Below are 19,319 nucleotides of genomic sequence, written 5' to 3'. Positions count from 1 at the left end.
TTTCGACTACTTCTAGCCATGTTTTTATTATGAATGTTGTATGATTAATGTATGTAGTTTTGCTTGCATTAGCTTTTGCATAATGTATATCTTTGTTTTATGCAAATGCTTTTTTAAGTTCAAGTAAATAGTATCATGTTTTACATCTCTTTCTCCTTTTTTTTTTTTTTTTTTCACTAAGCACTATGTTTTTAAGACCCATCCAGGTAGTTATGTGTACACACAACCTGTTGGTCCTACTTTATGTGACACTCTCAGGTGCCACCACATTTTATATATCTGCCTTCTTAGAAATGGATGGGCACCTTCTACTCCTTGCTGGCATGAGCACCTGTTTATGTTTCCTTAGGGACCTGCATCAAAATTCCTTCAGGTAAACATCCAGGAGGGGAATTGCTGAATCCTAGGGTTGAAACATATTTAGTTTGGCTAGGAAGTGCCAGATTGCTCTCCAGAATGACTTTCCCAGCCCACAGTCCTACCCACTGTGCATGGGCTTCCACACCTCTACGTCCTGACACTTGTCATTGCCAAGCTCTTTCTGTTTAGCAAGTCTGTAGGCATGATGTGGCATCATGTTATCTGCATCAGCTCTGTTTACTAAAGCTTTTGAACATTTCTTCATTGCCTTTCAGTTTCCTTTTCTATAAGTTTTCTCTTCATAGTCTTTGCATATATGTGTGTATATATAAAATTATAAAATATATGTGTGTGTATAGGTATATATGTGTGTGTGTGAATGTCCTTTTAGAGATTGCTGTCTTTTTCTGCTTGTTTGCAGAAATTCCTTCTGAATACTACAATCTAGATATTATTTTTTATAGGTTTGATAATTAGTAATATGTTCTCTCATTTTGATATTTACCTATTGAATTTCTTTATTGCTATTCATTTTGAGGTAATAAAATATATCAAAATTTGCTTTTTCAAGTTATTTTATTTTTTAAAGAAATCCTTTCCTGACCCTAAGTCATATAATAATCTGATATAATTGTTTAAAGTTTTTTTTTATGATATTCTGGATAATTTCTTTAGAATAGTCATCCAGCTCAGTATTCTCTCTTCAGTTTTGTCCAGTTGATGATAAATCTATTGGTTGAGTTTTTAATTTCAATTAGCATATGTTTTATATCTAGAAATCCAATTTAGTTTTTAAAAATTCACTTGACCATTTTCAAGTCTTATTATAAGTTCCCATTTAATTAGATATAGTAAATATATTTGTCTTTGCTCTATGTCTAATATTTTCAAACCAAAAATTCTTTGTCAACCAGTTTCTTCAGTTTCTACAGATCCCCCCCCCCCCCCCCCGCCTGCACCTGTTTATATTTCTTAGAACTCTTACCCCTGTGTGATAAGAGATCTTTGTAACTTTATCTGTAGACATTCTTTAAGACTCGGGTTAAGTGCCAAATGCCTGGGCTCCCTCGAGCCCTGAGCCACTTTTACCAAATGACCTGCTGCCCATTTTGTGGTATTCCCCAGTAACATCAATCAGACTGCAAAGCCCATGTAGATCAGTCTAAGGCCTAGATTTTCCAGGGCAGATTGCTTCTCTTCTTCCTCTCAGAACAAGGTTCCTCAGACTCCCTGGGTCCTGGGGAAATTTACAAACAGTTTGCTCTTATTCTGAGGGCCCTAATTTTAGGTAAACAAATGTCTTTGTAGGCTCTTCTTCTTAGAGTTGGGGAAACAGGTGCTATCACCTGTCACATGGAAACCTGCCCTCAGGTTCACCAGACTTAGCATGACTTCAGGGTTGTGCTGATCGCGTGCTCTACTTCAAATCCTAAAATCCCTGTCACACCTACTGCTTGACCTCAGATTGTGTTCTTTCTAACATGTTAATTTTATAAATTTAAAAATAAATTTGCAATATTTTACTCCTAATTTTATTTATACTTAACAACAGGATTAGTTAAGGACCTCATCCTTCTTCACTTATGTAAGCTACCAGCTAATCTAAGACTCTCAATGACATGGCAGCACTCTCCCTCTCTGAACTTTTCTCATAACATTTGACCTGAATGCTCATGTCAACATGCTTGGTTCACATAGCTTTCTTTACTGCTTTCTATCTGTCACTCCAGTGGGCTCTTTGCCTCATGTTGTCATTCTGATTTTGATTTCACTCAACCCTATAGACACCATATGTGCATGTTAGCTTCTCCAACACAGCTGTATAAAACTTCCCAATTTGGCCTGATCAAGTCCTCTGTGCTCCACCAATCCTTCTCTACAAGCTGGAGCCACACCGAACCCACAGCTCTAAAAGCCTCTAGAGTAGTCACACCAGAGATTCAAAGTATTTAATTCATTATCCAGTTTTCCCATCAGATTATAACCTGCCTGAGGGCCACGATCACAACTGGCTTTATTTGTAGATTCCCTGCTGCATCTTGGTCCCCCACATCTCTGGTTCAATAAATAACAGGTGTAATCCTTAGCTATTGAACACAGTTATAATGTGAAACAATAGTCTCTTTTACTTGAAATAACATGCTCTTTTTCATTTCATTTCATGAAGAGATCACATATTTTCTTAACGGCTCTGCACAGAGCAGTAATAACCCACTTGTCCTTGATTTGTACCACCTCCATTTTGGGGACTACCACCCTGATTCTAGGTTCATGAATTTGTTCAATGACTACAAATAATCAAGTCTCTTAATTCCCAGAATGGTAACTAGAAAATTAATCTTCAAGTTGAAAATTCAATTGCATACATAAAATCTACATAGCCTCCTAATTAATAAGCACTTTAGTCAGCTAAAGCTAGTCCTAAATTTAATAATTTTATTAGTATCCTAAAATTGCAGCATCAAAGATTAACTGTGTTAATAATTATAAAATTGAGCATTAACTTGTTTCAACAGAGTAGCCTTCGTACTATTATTATATTTCACTTTATTTTAGCAAAGCAGTACATGTGCAAATGGAAAATGATTCATTTGTGGCCCAACTTACGATGGATAAGAATGTAAAGGTTTTGTGAAAACACTGAAATCACACTTTTATTGACCAGCCTCGAAGTAGTACTAGCTAACATTGCAGAAACATCAATCATGTCTTGTTACAGCTTTTCTATCAGCTGATATAAAACATATATATTGGGTGGTGGTCATAAAATGCAATATAGAGATTATAAATCACAGAAAAGTACACTTGAAACCTGCATGATCTTATAAACCAGTGTCACCAGAATTCAAGATAAATGATTAATGATACGGGAAGGGTGTGTTTCCCAACAGAAGATCTCTGTGCATGGGTATGTGTCTGTCTCACACTCAGCTAGTTCAGCCATCTACGTGGCAACATCAGTGTCTGTATAGCCATTTCTTCGGAGTTTGTGCAGGGACAGCGCACCTTGCTGAGCCCATCTTCCTCTAGCACACACCGGTGTGGGTGCTCATGGGGTCTCCTGACCCTACTTGCTCATTCCTCTCTATCAGAATAGCAATGGTGAAGTGATAGATAGGGGATCTGGGACAAAGGATTCTTTGCAGAACATTCCTGGGTTTGGTCTTGACCAACTTGCATGGTCATTGTGAGTCAACATTTGAAGGTGTATGCCTCACAGATGAAGGGGAATTGCACTTCAGGTTAAGCTATCTGTCACCTGGGTATTATCATTTGGGATTCATTCTGAGGTGAGTCATTTGGCAGAGGCAGCAAAAACACATGAGTAAGGAATGTAAAGTAAAGGCCCAAGGTCAATTTAAATATCAACTAACATTCTGCAGAGATAGAGTGGAAATAGAGTTTGTTGTCATGTGACATCAGGAACCTGTGTCTGTAATTGAATCAGTCACGCTGTGCAGGAGAGGGCATGTGGACAGAAGCAGTGTCTAAAAGCCAGAGATTTTAAGAAATAGTAGGGGAAGTGGGTGGTATCAGGAAAGCTGTGAGGATTTTACCACTGAGCTAGTGAGGCCTCTACCCCTCTGTTGCCATTATCAGACAAGCTCAGAGGAACACTGACCACTAAACTCCAAAACCTTACCATAGAAGTGTCTGTATCCTGATCTTTTTGAGGAGTCAGACTCAAGTTGAATTTTTGTATGTTTAATCAAAAATGTAGAAACATTATAGTCACACTTAATTAGCCCATTTGGAAAATATTGATCGGAAAGTCCCATTTTCTAAAAAGTATTTTCAATTAGTGTTCCAATCACTGTATTATTAATTAACATGGTCTTCATAAATTTAATCACTCTCCTTTATGCTTTAAATATGTCAGTTTGATTACTTTAGGAACAATTAAAATGAGTTGCAATTTTATATCAGTTTTTGAGCCATATATGGATTGATGAATGTTCTCAAGTCATCATACTTTCAAATGCAACCAAACAGATAATTATCATATACCATCAAATATAATTATAGGTGCTAATCTCCATAAAATCCTACAAGTTAATACCACATATTAGCAGTTAATCATATAGTTTAAATGGGTTCATGATGCATTTTTATGAACTCTCATCTGCATCAGTGAAGAATGCACAGAGCAAGGGTGAAAGGAATGCAAATGAACACTCAGGAGGAAGAAGGTGGATTTTCAAACACATATCACTGTGACAAGAAAGCAGGTCTAACTCAACAGTCTGGACTAAGAGTCTGGAATCCTATCAGCCCAACTGGTGCTGGGAGGCACCACCCAGAGAAGCTATGTTCCTTCTCTCCATTAGTGTACTCCTGTGGTCCCAGGAGAGCCAGCTCCCATGACCATCTCCCAGCCCAAGTATCTCTTGTCCAAGTGTCTCTTTTCTTTGGCCACCGCTTCCTACCCCAAAATGTTAGGAAAATTCCTTGGTTGGTTTCCCTAGAATGGAGAGCCCTGGCAATCAGTGCACTGATCCCAAGCTCCATGACATAACCTTCCATTGATTCCTAAGAAGTATAAATCAGTCCCTCTGAAATTCCTCTGGAAGAATGCCTCTGTGTCTATTTTGTATCACCTCTGGTGAACTGTGAAGTTCTGGACAAAAGCTTATTGAATCTCCTTCTCTACCTATTCTTAGATTCTGTGTGAAGGCTATGACCAAGTTATAATTTGTAATTGTTCAAAAGAAGGTTTGCTACTTAAAAATGAGAAAGGGAGCTGCTTTGGTAAGAAGACCAAAGTTGAAATGATGCATTATGGGAATGGGGATTCTATCCCCAAAATAAGAGGGAAGTGACAGCTGATGGTGGAAACCCCTCAATGGCAAAGATAAAAACTTTTGTTCTGATTTCACAATCAGGCCTTGCTGGAGATCAGACAGCAGTGTGGCCCTCGCCTCTGGTTCTGCTCACACTGGAAGCAGGGGCTGACTACGCACCCCACATGGCTGGGAGGCAGCAGCAGGGATCCCTCCTTCATAGGAGGGGGCAAGGAGCCTGTGAAGGACCAACTGAAGAAGAAGCAGACAGAACTGCAAGGCAGCAGGGCTCCCGCTTGGTTTTCAAGATTCCAGAATCAAAGGTGTGAGGGGTTACAGGAAACAATAGGGACCCTAGGGGCCTGGGGAAAGAACAACATAAGAGCAGACTCAGCTCCAAGTGTGGGACTGCTGCCCACCCCAGGGTCTCGGTCTTGGGCAAAACGGGAGCCTGGTGAAGCAGGAGGGCAAAGAACCAGAGGGCTGGCCAGAGATGAACTTGCCATTGGTACCTGCAAAGGCTTTGCTTTTGGGGAAAAAAATGCTCTGAGTGAAATATTCATTTTGGCACTCATTAAAAATTAGTTATGATTACTCATTTTAATTATAGAAATAGGGTTTTTTAAATAAAGGATTTAATTTGCTTCTAATGGTTGGTGGTGCTGTTCAGTTTTCCAAATGGCTGTCATTTGTTGTCTCAACTCAGTTTTTCTTCTGGAAGCAATTCAAGGAAACAGGAGCAATTATTGCAATGTTAAAATAGTGATTTACAAACAGAACCCTGAAGGCACAAGGGAAGGTGGAGAAAGAAAGCAGGTAGGAAGCAAAGCAGGTAGGAAGCAGGCTGCCCGGCATCTGCAAACGCCCTTCGCACACAGGCACCTCACTGAAGACACACCTGAGTGACACTTCATGTAATTTTCACCCCGGAAAAGAAAGAGTTGTTTTTTGATGATTTGCAGATGAGCATCTCAGGTGCAGGTATGCTAATTAATTTTCCTAAAATCAAACAATGAGAAGCCACAATTTAGGTCACATCCTTTAGATCCCAAGGCCACTTTTATTCATTAAGAAAGAAAAGAGGTAGCATCTGATTGCTAAGTGTTTCGAGTGTTTACATTTCATTGTGCTAATCAAATTCTGGAAGCTTCCGTTTGAGTGAGTGTGTGTGTGTGTATGTGTGGAACAAGGAGACTGAAGGAGGGGGTGTCAGGGGGGTGGTTTTCAAGGAGAAAGTGACCTTCCACTGGCCTTGTTGAGAGAGAATTTTAATAGTTAGTGAAGGAAGCATTGTGATTCCAGAACAGCAGGCCTATGGGACGGACACCAAGCATTCAAGGCACCATCGTGGGAAGGCTTCTCAGATTGTTTCCTGAGATCCTTACTTCAGGTAACTCAGTCAATATGTTTGCATGATTCTGGTGTTTCGTTTTTTTTTGGAGATGCATCATTGGAATTCATATGTAAAGAATTCAGAGATGCAAAGGAAAGAACCCTGTTTAACTGTGCCTGCTGGACTGGACAACGTGTTTCTACATAACAAGGAAGAGCATCCCACATGCTGTACCCACACCCCCCACCCTGAAGCATTTATGGTCTTTGTGACCTTGGTAAACATCTCAGGGGGACCACCTAACTCACAGCCCCTTCTCGGGGAGTGGCCCTTCCCCATTCCAGGGACAGGAGTCAGGGGAGTCCCTCTGGGCTGGCCAGACTGATGGGGTCAGGGATATAGACCCTTCACCCACACTGGGCCATCACATTCCCACTCCCTGGGCTTGTCATTTGAAACTAAGAGGATTCAGTTAGGCTCACCGAAAGGTTAGAACTATAACAGGCAAACACATGAGAATCAGGAGGCAGCCAGGTCTTATTATGCACAGCAGCAGAATACCACAGGAAAAAGGGAGGTGGGGGAGACAGAAAGACAGAGAAACAGAGAGATGAAGACAGAGAGGCAGAAACAGAAACAGAGACAGACAGAAAGAAACAGATTGAGAGACAGAAGAAGAGAGAGACAGAGAGAGACAGACAGAGAGGGAGAGAAACATAGAGGGGGAGAGACAGAGGATGACAAACAGAGGGAGAAAGAAACAGGTAGACAGAGAGGGGGAGAGAGACAGAGGAAAGGAATGAGAGAGAGACAGACAGGCAGAAAGACCAGATTGGTTTTGTTTGATATGTGCCTTAGGGTTGTGCTGGGCACAGTCATAGGGGCAGTGTGTCTCTTCCTTAGGCTTATCTGCATTCATAATCCGTTCGTTCCATAAGACATTCCATGTCCAGTAACAAACTAACACTTTAAGCCGGCTGTTTGTTTCTGATGCCTGCAACTGAAGACTGACTGCCAGTAAAACAGTGACGCACTATGAGCTCTGTGTAATGCTAATCTGATAAGTCTTTAGGATAGATTAGACTGGGAAAACTAAAAGCAAAACACTTTATGTAGCACAGTATGCTCATTCATTTTCTTCTGACTGAGAATCATAATAATTGGGAAGTGGCCTGCAGGAGTTCACCATCACTCCACAGGTCACACACGCAAATAAGGGGGTAGCAGGCAGGGCTGTCCGGCCCCAAGTGAGCACTCACTCCCATACAGCTGATAGCACATTATGAACACTGGAGTGCTGCTTCCTAATACTTGTAGTGTTGTGTAGTTTCAGCTTTTTAATCAATTCAGATTGGCCTAAAGTGTTCCTTTCTCTGTTCCAGGTATGCAAAACAAATTTCATCCATTTGCCATATATGATTTAAAGATCCTACAAGAACCCCCAAGAGGTCAACAGGAGAAATAAACTAGCTAATGTTTCATGGCCTTTAGAAGGCCTGGCTGTAGTGAGCCAATTAATGAAGGTCTGTTTAAGCCTTTAAAACGCGCACGGGCTTCCTAACACTTCCCAAATCCCTTGCCTCTAGGTGGGGACAGGTGACCTTTTCTGACCAATATGGCAGGAATGAAATTAGCATGGGTTACCTGTAGACTAAATCAAAGAAGAGTACTAACCATGTGGTTTTTAGGGGCCTTCTGCTCCAGCAGGTGGAACTGAGGGCTCTGTCAGACCTGGTTCTCGAGTCACAGTGAGAGTGACAGACAGTGAGGGGCAGAGCCCTCCTCTGACCCCTGTGGTCTAGAAAAGATGGGTGAGAAATAAGCCTTGATTAAGTTAAGTCTCTACACTTTGGGGTGTGTCTGATAGCACAAAAAAATCTCTCCTATCAAGAATTAGCATAGGATCTCACGGCTCTTGCATTCTTTCTACCAAACTGAGACAGAGCAAGCATTTCACAGAAAAAGAGAATTATAAAGAGTCATCTACAAGCCCTCTAGCTTCATCCATACTTCCTTAAGCTGGGATTCTCCACCTTCCTTCCTGTTGACATCCTTAACCATAGAGTAAACACAAGAATAAGGGCTGTCCTGAAGAACAACTCGGCTCCCACCTCTGGGTTTTCCCTGTCTTGCCTCTGGCTATTGGACCTGGAAAAGTCTATTTAAATTATCCAGACTTCAAGAGACTCACGTGGACACAGAGATAAGGAAAATATCTACCTCACATGTTGTAAAGACCAAGAAATGGACAATTGGACACTGCAGTGCCTGGAATGTCCCATTGATCTTAGCTATGCTGGTTAATAAGCAGGTCTACTGAAGGTGCCAGTGCAATGGCCCAGGCATGGACTCCATGTGGCCCCTGAACGTCCACCCTGACTGGGATATCCTGAATAGACATTTCTCAAAGTGCTGCTGACATTCACACGGGTTTTGGTCATAGAACTTTTTATGTGTTTGCAGGTGTGTGTGTCTTTGAGAACCTCTTGAGGGAAGTCCAGGGAAAGCAAAGACTAGTTTAATTACCTCCTTTGCAAGTCACCAGGGGCATTAGCAGAGTCTGCCTAAAGAAGGTTTTAAGTTTTCTTTCCTCGGCAAAGGCAGATTGAGTTCATAAACAAAGGGATTTTTATTTCAGTACTGCATTTGTGATTTTCCTGTATGGCTTGATTTAAACCACCTGCTCATCTCATAGGGTAGAGGTGGCAGAGCCAGCAGGTCCAGCTCTCTCCACCTGCCTCTGAAAGTATCTGAGCTCCGGTTATTTACAGAGATCATTTCAGCATTATGGGAGTGCTGAGAAAACTGGCAGGAATCTGCCTGTAGGGAAGCAAGAACTCAGCAAAATGAAAAACAACCTAATGGAGGGCAGTTAAGCCCAATGTCCTTGGCAAGAAAATGCTTAGGCCTAACTCAGAAACCTAATTCTAGTGTTTGGTTTTGCTAATTTGTAAGAAAAAAAAGGGTCTGGACTTGTTGCTAAAATAAAGACCACATTTTTAATGTATTTTTATTTATTTCACATTATTATTATTATTATTATTATTATTATTATTATTATTATTGGTGAACTATAGAATATGCTTGCACATTGATTTTTAGGAACATGCCCTCTCATCTCTGACTCCAAAGTTTTGAAAATAACATCCTGTCCTGTGATCGTCTATCTTTTGGGACTCTTTCAGCTTAAATCTCAGGTTCACTTATTCACCCCAGTTCTGCAGAAAGTCGGTTTTGCGTAGTCCTTATTTAGGTGTGTCCTGGGAAGCACTGAACCTGCTTTGCCTTCCCTGGAAATAGCTTTACAAGTGCCAAAGCCTTTTTCAGAAGTTAAAACATTAAAAAAATTTTTCTCTATATGTCTCATTAGTAAAATCAGTCAAACATTTTAATATTTATGCCATTATTTCCAAAAAGGTAATTGCCCTGCTGGGAATGTTGTGCAGATACATCAAATACATTTCGATGTCTGCCCTGGGTTTCATCAAGTCCTGTTGCCAATTTTTGACCACCGAACTCTGACAGAATGAATTGTACAGACAAGAAACAGGATTTTCAAAGGACCTCAACCATGTGGACATCTGTTAGAAATCTCATTCTACTAAAAATAGCACTCCTGGTTTCCTTCCATACTTGTCCTGGCTCAGATGGTGGAGAAAACAGTGCTATGTGACCCTATCATGTGTATGTTGCCCTCCATAGCAACTAGGGAACGCTCTGTCTTTGGAGTAGCCTCTCGCGTGTCCATCTCCCCCAGGGCCCTGAGCTACAGGAAGGTAAGCTCTTCCAGGAGAGGCATTACTGTGGAGTCCTCAAGAGCAAGGCCATTGCAATCAGGGTCTGGACTTGTTGCTAAAAGGGTCTGTCTTGATCTGCATTCCTGGTCTTTCTCTTACTGGTTCTGTGACTTTAGGAATCTTACATAACTCCTAGGAGCCCTTGTTTTTGTTTTGTTTTTTATAAAATGGGGGCAGTTCTAATTCTCACCTCTCAGGGTATTGTAAAATTTAAATGACACAAGAAGAAAAGAACTTATGGCATCACCTCATTGTTCAATTGAAAAAACAAAGCAAGGCTCTATCTTCATCTTTCTAAATTGAAGAACATGTTCAGTTCTGTTCACCTGCTTTCTTGCTATTACATTCACATGGGAGCCCCTCCCAGGCAAAGGTGACCTCCTCTTTGGTCCCCCAGATCTCATCCCTCCTGCCTTCTTAAGGAGCTCATTGCTCCAGTGACTGATCTCTCCTGGAATGCCAACCTCAACTGCCAGCAGGAACCATATTCACACACAGGAACCAACACTTGGTGTTCTTCAAACAAAACCAACCAACCAAACAAACAAAAAAGACAGCCAACCCCAAACTCTCTTGACCTATATGCCCCAGGTCTTATTTCCTTTCTTTGTTCTTCTTCTCAGAAAAACCTTGAAATTTTGTCTACACCTGTTCTCTCCATTTTTCCACTGTCTTCCATTTCCCCCTGTAGTTAATGATTGTTCTCTGATTAGTGTGTCCCTGTGTTGCTTAGTTTTCTAAAATCTCATCATCAATCCATTTCAAACCCTTCACCAAGGTTGTACTTCTCTCAGTGTATTTAGGGAATCAGCTCTGCCTCTTGGGCGATCCTCTCCTGGATCTGCTGGATCCACTCAGTCTGGGCTGGAGGTCTCTGTATGTGGTCGATAGCCCTATCCTGGGTTCCCCCTTCAGCATCACACTTAGTGATTTCCTTCTTATTTCTCCTGGAGTGGATCCTGTTTTCTCGTTTCCATAGCAACCTCGTTCCTTGTTTGCGCATCTTTTAGACCAAGTAGGTTCTCTAAGCACTACCTGAAAATAAATGCCTGGAAAAAGAAAAAATTGAGACTTTTTTGCATTCACAATTAATAGTTGAGTAAAGGATCCATCTTAGAAATGTTTTGTTGTTTTTTTGTAGTTGTTTTTTTGTTTTGTTTTGTTTTTAGGGTTATGAAGGAATTTATCCATTGTTTTGTAGCTTTCAGAGTTGCCTTAAAGTCCAAAGTCATTCTGGTCTTTGAACTTCTACATATGACCTATTTCTCGTTTTTTTTGTTTTTCTGGAAGTTTGGTGCATCCTGTCTTTGCTGAAATTTCACAGCAGAATTCTTTGGTTTAAGTCTGTTTTCATCTCTCATTGTGGGCTTTCGTTGGGTCCTTTGGTCTAGAAATCCTTCTGTTCTCAAAAATATTATTCAAGTATTCTTTTGATATTTCCCTACTCTGCAGTTTCTCTTTTGTCTAGTATTCTTATTAACTATAAGTTGGGCACCTTAAACTGTTTTTTTTTAATATTTTTCTCATCTTGTCCCTTTCTTCAGGTTAGCTGGGGTTTTTTGGTGGAATTTTCCTCAATATAACTTCTTGCCTAATTATTTTATATCATGTTTTTAATTTCTAAGTGCTCTTTTTTGGTCTCTGAATATTTCACATATATGTAATATATAGATACACATATCACATGTTTTTGCTTCATAGAGTGAAATTTTCCTTTAATCTCTGAGGATATTAATGATTGTTTCTGTTTGTTCACATGTTTGGAAACTTTTTTCTTCCTGCTAAATCCCTGTTTCTTCCAGGTGGCTTTTTTGTTGGTTTGTTGTTGTTGGTTTTTAATTTTTAATTTTTTCTATTTGTTTTTGTTTGGGTCTCTATTATTTTCATGTTAGAGACTTTTCTCAGATGTCTGATAATTTTTCTTGACTGATTATAGTAAAATAAATAATTTGCTAAATAATTTTCCTGCAGCCAAAAAGAGTCTGTCCTCTTGGTACCAGGGTTACTACCACCCATTTGCTCTGAAGCTCCTGAGAGTGTGCTGCTCTCTTTGCCATTCACATTAACCTTGGAATTATGGGTGTGTGTCTAATAACAATCCTTTTACAGTCGTTTGTTTCAGATAAGAGAAAAAGTAGAAGTCCATGTTCATCCCACCATTATTACCTGGGGCCTCTTCATTCCATACAGTGGCATCTCCCTTCAGCCCTCCCTGGATTGGCTTTTGCCAAATTTTCCAATAGTATCCATATTGCCATATCCACTGGGCACCTTCCCTTCATCAGCTTCCTAAAGTGTGGCTACTCCCTCTGTCTTGAAAGACTTTCTTTTACAGATAGCTTAACTGAGACTGTCCAGTAACCCCCATCCTAGGAACTCCAGCCAACTGTTCCATGCACCAAATTGGAGTGCTTTGACAAGGGTGGCCTCCCAGCCTTGGGCTCAGCCTCAAATTGTGCAGAACCATCTCCTTCCCTTCTCCTACCAGTCCCTGCCATTGTTTGGTGGCGATTTTCAGCTTGGGGAGGTCCCTGTGTCCAGAGTTCATTTTGGGGGTCAATCAATACAATGGAGTAGGACCAGAAGCCACACCCACATTCCCTGGCTCTGAGCTAAGCACCAAAACAAAATCCAAACACAATATTCTTAGCAGATTACTGCTGTGTTTCTGGCACTGCTATCCAGAAGTAATGACAGCTTGGCACATGTTTTTAGCAAAACCTGCTGGGGTTTTTTTAAAACTCCAATAAATAGTTTTATGTGCCCTAATAAACTGCTATAGAGTTTTATCAGGGGTCAACATCATAGTTACTCCTTGAAAGTCAGGAAAACATCCAATGTGTGGATGTCTCACATTCATAAAGAGTCCTCAGTGGTTTTCTGTCACATCTGGAGGCTCTTAACATAAGCTGTCAGTCATAAAGAGCCTATGCTTATTTCAACCTAAAAAGTATGCACCCGGCCCACCCATCCTAACAGGAGCACTCTTGCATTTTCTCTGTCACATGTCACCCTCACACATCTTTCTCAAAGTGAGCTTTCCAACAACCTTATAAAAATAAAGCTTGTTTGTTCTTTCAACCTTTATGACAGGCCTCAAGTTCATTGCACTTAAGCCGTCCTGCTAATGTTCTTCTGGGGCCATGCCGCCCTTCAGTCGGATTACAAAATGCCCTGTACATGCACATATTTTAAAATATGCCCTCCTACCCATTTTCCCTCATTTTGGATTTTTCACATTTGGGATTTTATCTCGTTTTGGATTTTTTAAAGCTTGTTTTTGATCTCACGAGGTTATGAGCCCCATTTTCAAGGAGGAAAAAACATTGTCATAGAGAAAAATCACATGGTGACAAAAGTGACAATGCTCAGATGTGGCAGAGCAAGTTCCAAATCCAGGTGTGTGGGGCTCCAACCAGTGTGGGTGCAGAGAGGATGAGAAGGGGATAAGAGTGCGTTTGTTTTGTTCCCCTTGTCAGCATGGCCTGGGACCCTGGGGTCCCAATATGCTGCTGGGATTGAGAACCACTGCCTTAAAGTCTCTCAGGCCACCCAAAGGCAGAGGGTCCAATTTAGAAATAGAACCACAGTCACTCCCTAGATCTCAATGTGGGCTTGAGTTCCACTTACTATCCATGGAGGGAAGGGTGGGGAATAAGGGTACTTTGAAAGGACCAAGCGACAGTCACTTCTGTTGGCTTCCGACCAGCATCCTCTGTGGTTGCAGACAGGGCTTGGGCATCAGAAATAAATGTCCACTTGGACTCTAGTCCAGCAAGAATGACTGAGGGTGACATGGAACAGGAAAATGAAAAGACACTATTGAGGGTGACTTCTGGGTCTGAGAACACAGAGACCTGATTGTCATTTTGAAGTCCCAGAACCAAAGATCTCAAAGTAGGGAGGAAATGAAACCAGCATGCAGTCAATTGGGTGCTATACTCCAATTGTCATTCAAAGAACTCCTGTTGAGTATCATGCATTTTTATCTGCCTTCCCACATGTTTTTGAAAGCTGCAGGATCACACAGATGCTGGGGGACCACACAGTTCTCTCTCTATGAGAAGGAGCACATTAGTGGCTTGGCGAGTTCTCTGGTGTCCAGGTGAAGGATTCTAAGAGCAACTGGCAGGCGGAGATGCAGGGTGCCTAATTTGTTTCTGAAGAATCACCAGGTTAAAGTCTATGGGGAACTAAATTTTTGAGGGGAAAAACTTAAAAAAAAAAAGATGCAGATGTATTTCCCCTTTAAAAATATTTTGAAGAAGGCAAACTGGGTGGGAAAAAAACAAAAAGGAAAGAACTGCCCTTCGTGATCTGGAAGTCAATGGAATAAAAGGACCTGCCTTTGGGTCTGTGTGTGTGCATGTGTGAGCATGTATGTGTGCGTGCCTGTGTGTGCATACCTCTGCGTGGCACTGGAACCAACTGAGCCTGCTGTGGGGCATCCTGTCCCAAGGAGCCACACAGTGTTCAGGTCACCCACTGTGGTCTGGGACATGGCAGGCAGTTGGAACGAGCTCCTATAAGAAGAGGGGCTAATCCAGGTTGGAACGAAAGCAAGCCCAGTGCCAAGTGGTTACAGGCACATTTTGGCAGTGTTGGCCAATTACAATTAATCTCTTTTTTTCAAAAACCTTCAGAATTAATTGCATATTAACTGTGTGGTAATACTTGCCTCTGTAGGTACATTATTTTCAATTTTAGGGAGAATTTGCCCTAGATCTATGTCAAATTATGCCACATTTTGACATTTAAAACCAAGCGTCTCCAGGTCTCCTGTGAAAACAGCTGTCCTGAGACATTAAGCAGAGCTGGGCTTGAAATAAGGGAATCTTTTAAAGCGATGTCACAGCACCGCACTTTTCTTTGAAGACACCGTTTCTGAAGCCACCCTTATTTAATCCTGTTTGATCTCCCTCACTTGTTCAATGTTATGGAACGAATATAATGTTTTATACAGGACAAGCCTACGAGAGGAATTCATTCTATTATCATTCTCTGCAGTAAGGCAGTGGAACCTGAACTAATGCAAGTGAGGAATATGCCTCCTCTTCATGGGGACGCGCAGATGTTTGCTGCCAGGATTCCCTGCTGGCCTTGTCTGACTGCCACAGGGAACATCTTACACGACTGTAAGAGCACTTTCCAAAAATTCACTGGGCTTTATGAATTGCTTTAAAATATGTGACTGATATACTTTTTAAATAATTTTAATCCTCACCTGAGGAAATGTGTTTTTTCTTAAATGAATTTTTTAGAGAGAGAGTGAAATATTCATGTGAAAGAAACATCAGTTGGTTGCCTCCAGTACACACCCAGACCAAGGTCAATTCCTCAACTTATGTGTCCTGACCGGGAATCAAACATGCAACCAACCAATTGAGCCACCTGGCCATGGATGATATATATATATAAATATTTTAAATATATATATATAAATATATATATATTTAAAAAAAAAAGAAAAAGAAAATTAGAAAAGCTCTATGCATTGCCTTTTTGAGGTTAAAATATGTTTTTTCTTAGATTTTTAAAACTTATGGTAAAATAATAATTTGGTGATTTTAATTAACTAAAACTCAAATATTTAGAAGATGAGTATTATATTACTGATGAAAAAAAAAGTGTGGCTTGTTTTGGAAATACAATTATGTGTTATTTAAATTTTAGAATGAAAAAAATGAATATGGCACTGAGCAATATTTCACACAAATATGAAATAAATTCCAGAAATCTGTGTGTAACACATTGCCAGTTTTAGTGTTCTTATACAAGGAATGCTACTGGAGATGACATTACTTGTGTTGTAAAAACATTTTTGTAGGACACAGAAGATAAAAATCTATAGTTTTCACGTTTTATGCTAAATGTACATGATGCATCCTGCATATAAAATTTGAAATGTAAATAGAGTCAATCTTGATTCAGAAGTATTCAATGTTTTGTGTAAATTTAAAAATAATTTAGGAAAAAAACAACAAAAAGTAAATTCATTCTTAAAAAACTAAAAACAAGACAACATACAATGGCACACTCATTTGACAATAGAAATGAGTCTCAACATTGGGGAATTAATATACAATTTTTCTTGCAGAAATTTGGAGTGTGTTCAAAAGTGGCACCTATTTGATATGTTATAAAAAACCCACTGTACTCATATTTTGCCTCTTCCTTATTTTTTGTGCATGTGTAGGTGCCTTCTAAGCCCTGCATTAATTTCTGAAACATGATCACTGATATTTCATCTGTCAAAAAGCAGTCATACAGCCCTGGCTGGTGTTGCTCAGTTGGTTGGAACATCGTCCGATGCTCCAAGGGGGGAGGGTCTGACTCCCGGTCAGGGCACATGCTCGGGTTAGATCCCCTGTCCAGGGCGCGCGAGAGGCGATCGATCAATGTTTCTCTCTCACATAGATGTTTCTCTCCCTCTCTCTAAAGTCAACTAAAAAATAAAAATAAACTGTTTTTATAAAATCTTTTAAAAAAAAGCAGCAGTCACACAAAAGCTAATGTGCATTAACGTGGCCATCTAGGCAATAAGTGGGACTTGAATAACTCAGGACTGGAGCCAGAGGGAAATCAGGAGGTGAAGTGTTTTTTTCCTTTATTCTCAACCTTTCTTCAGCGATTTTTCATTTATAATCAAACTGCAAATATACACATCATTTAAATTATATTAAGCTCTGTCTTAGCTCATTTTTACCAACTTCTCTTTTTCACATTTACTGCAAATATATCTATATCTATACCACCTATATATCTGTCTATATCTATACCTATATATATATATATATACCCAGATCTATCATCTGCCTATCATCTATGTATCTGTCTAACTACACCTATACCTATTTTTATGCTTATATATATATTTAAAAGGATTTTCATTGTAGTACAATTTATACTTACAAAAATAAAACACTGTAAATACATCAAAACAGTGGATTTATGAAAGAATGTTATTAATTATTTATACTGCAATAATACTCAAACAGTGGTATATTATATAACCATTGTTGTTTAAGGAAAATAACATGGAAATTTGATGATATAGCATTAAAAACAAAAACAAAGTAGAAAACCAAACTGTGACACAGCATGGATAGAATTTTCTTTAAAATTTGCCCATGCATATAGCTGCATATTTTTAAAGGTAGAAATAAAATTTGGAAAAACTATATCTGGATATGAACAGTAGTTTGTCCCATGGTAAAAAAAAAAAAAAAAAAAAAAAATCATGGGTAACTTTTATTTTTATCTTTACACTATTTCCTTTCTTCTCACATTTTTCTACAATAAATTTGTTACTCTTATAATCAGAAATATATTAGAATATTATCTTAAATTAGTAAAACTCAAAATGTTGGCAGTGGGAAAGTCCAACTAGCTCTGGTTTTAATTGTGCCCTGCTGTATCAGAGTCTTCATGGAGGTAGCTCTGTTTGGGACCTTATGCCCTGGACAGTGGCATTTAGAACTTTATCAGTGGTGGTCCATGTAAGAACTGAGCCTTCCCAATACCACTGTGTAGGTAATGACATCAAATGAACTTGACCTCCCAGAGGGCCAGTTTGGACTAGCTTCTGTTCATGATTACCTTTGTCCTTTCACATACATTTATGCTTTTTAAAAATATAGTCTAAATATCCACTTCCCAACTATAACTAAAAGCATAATTTACTCTTCAATTCACTGAAGAACTTTAAGTCCATTTACTACTTCAACCCCTTTACTTTGCCAATTCAGCTACAGAATCTAAAGAAATTCAATACCATTGTGCTAGTGAAACTAGAGTGTTGTCATATTTTTTTTAAAAAAATATCTCTTGCTTGCTTTCTTGCTTACCTTAAGTCTTTACTGTTTTCTGTTTCTATACAAATCAATGAGGATTCACTAGAAATACATGTATAAAAATCTATAATACACATAGATACATAGATGTAATCTGTGTGTTATGCTAGGATGCATGTCTTTTGAAATCCCACACACCTACTGAAAACACACTACTGATTAGGCTAGGCTTAAAAACTTACAAACTGCCTTGTAGAAATACATCTTTCCCTTCACCATGTGCATGGTGGAGTCTGCATAAAACCAAATGTCCAAGAGAGTAGGAGCAAAGCATTAGTTTAATCTTCTGTTAAGTTTCTGAGCTAATCTTATTTTCCTCCCAACCCCAGCAAAATTAGAAAACAACTCAGGTACGAGGGCAGCCAGAACCTGAACGTAAAGACACACTTTAGACAGGAGAGTTCCTGACTGGAGAGCAATGGCCATGGTGAGGGCAGATCCACAAAGCATGTCCAGTGAGGGGCCTCTCATAAGTGGGGATCATGAGGTGCTTAGCACCCTGTGTGCGATGCCCAATGTCAAAACACTTTATTCAAGGTTTGATATAAGTTTGACAATATCTTATGAATAATTTATTTCTCTGATGAAGTGGAATGTTTAATTTAAAAACAGTCTCATCTCCCCCAGATCACCACCTTAGCCAGACACATCACACTAGATGCCCATAAAGACAAGAAGGTCGTGTTCTCAGCTCTTATAGTCCTTCCACTTGTTCCTCAAATTAGTAACATTTCAGTTTTTCAATTTGGCTTTCTTTCATTCTTTTTTTTTTTTTTTTTTGGAAGTGGTGCATAAGTTTATTGGGAATGTCAAATTAGAACCAGATGGTATTTTCAGCTCCACTCTCCTCCCTTTCCTGTTATTCTGAGAAAACAATTCCAGATCCTGGGAGTGTCGGTGAGGAGACTGTCCCAGTGCTCAGCGAGGATGCATTGTCTAATTCTAACAGAGGCAGAAAACTCACTGACTATAAGATCCTTGGCTGATGAACTCGTAATTAATTTTGTTTTAAGTGATGCCACCTATAGAAATTCAGTTGATTCCAATTCTTTTTTCAACTCTTGTTTTGAATTTTCCTGAATTTGTAAATGCTACACTGTTATCTTCTGGGCATGTTGAACAAATCATTTCTCAAGTGGGATGTAAGAAATTTTTTCAAGCTAAATAGCTTTTGCAGGTTACTGGTTACTGAGAA

This window comes from Miniopterus natalensis, chromosome 1, assembly GCF_054644295.1.
Source record: "Miniopterus natalensis isolate mMinNat1 chromosome 1, mMinNat1.hap1, whole genome shotgun sequence".
Taxonomy (NCBI): domain Eukaryota; kingdom Metazoa; phylum Chordata; class Mammalia; order Chiroptera; family Miniopteridae; genus Miniopterus; species Miniopterus natalensis.
This window is presented reverse-complemented; position numbering follows the sequence as displayed.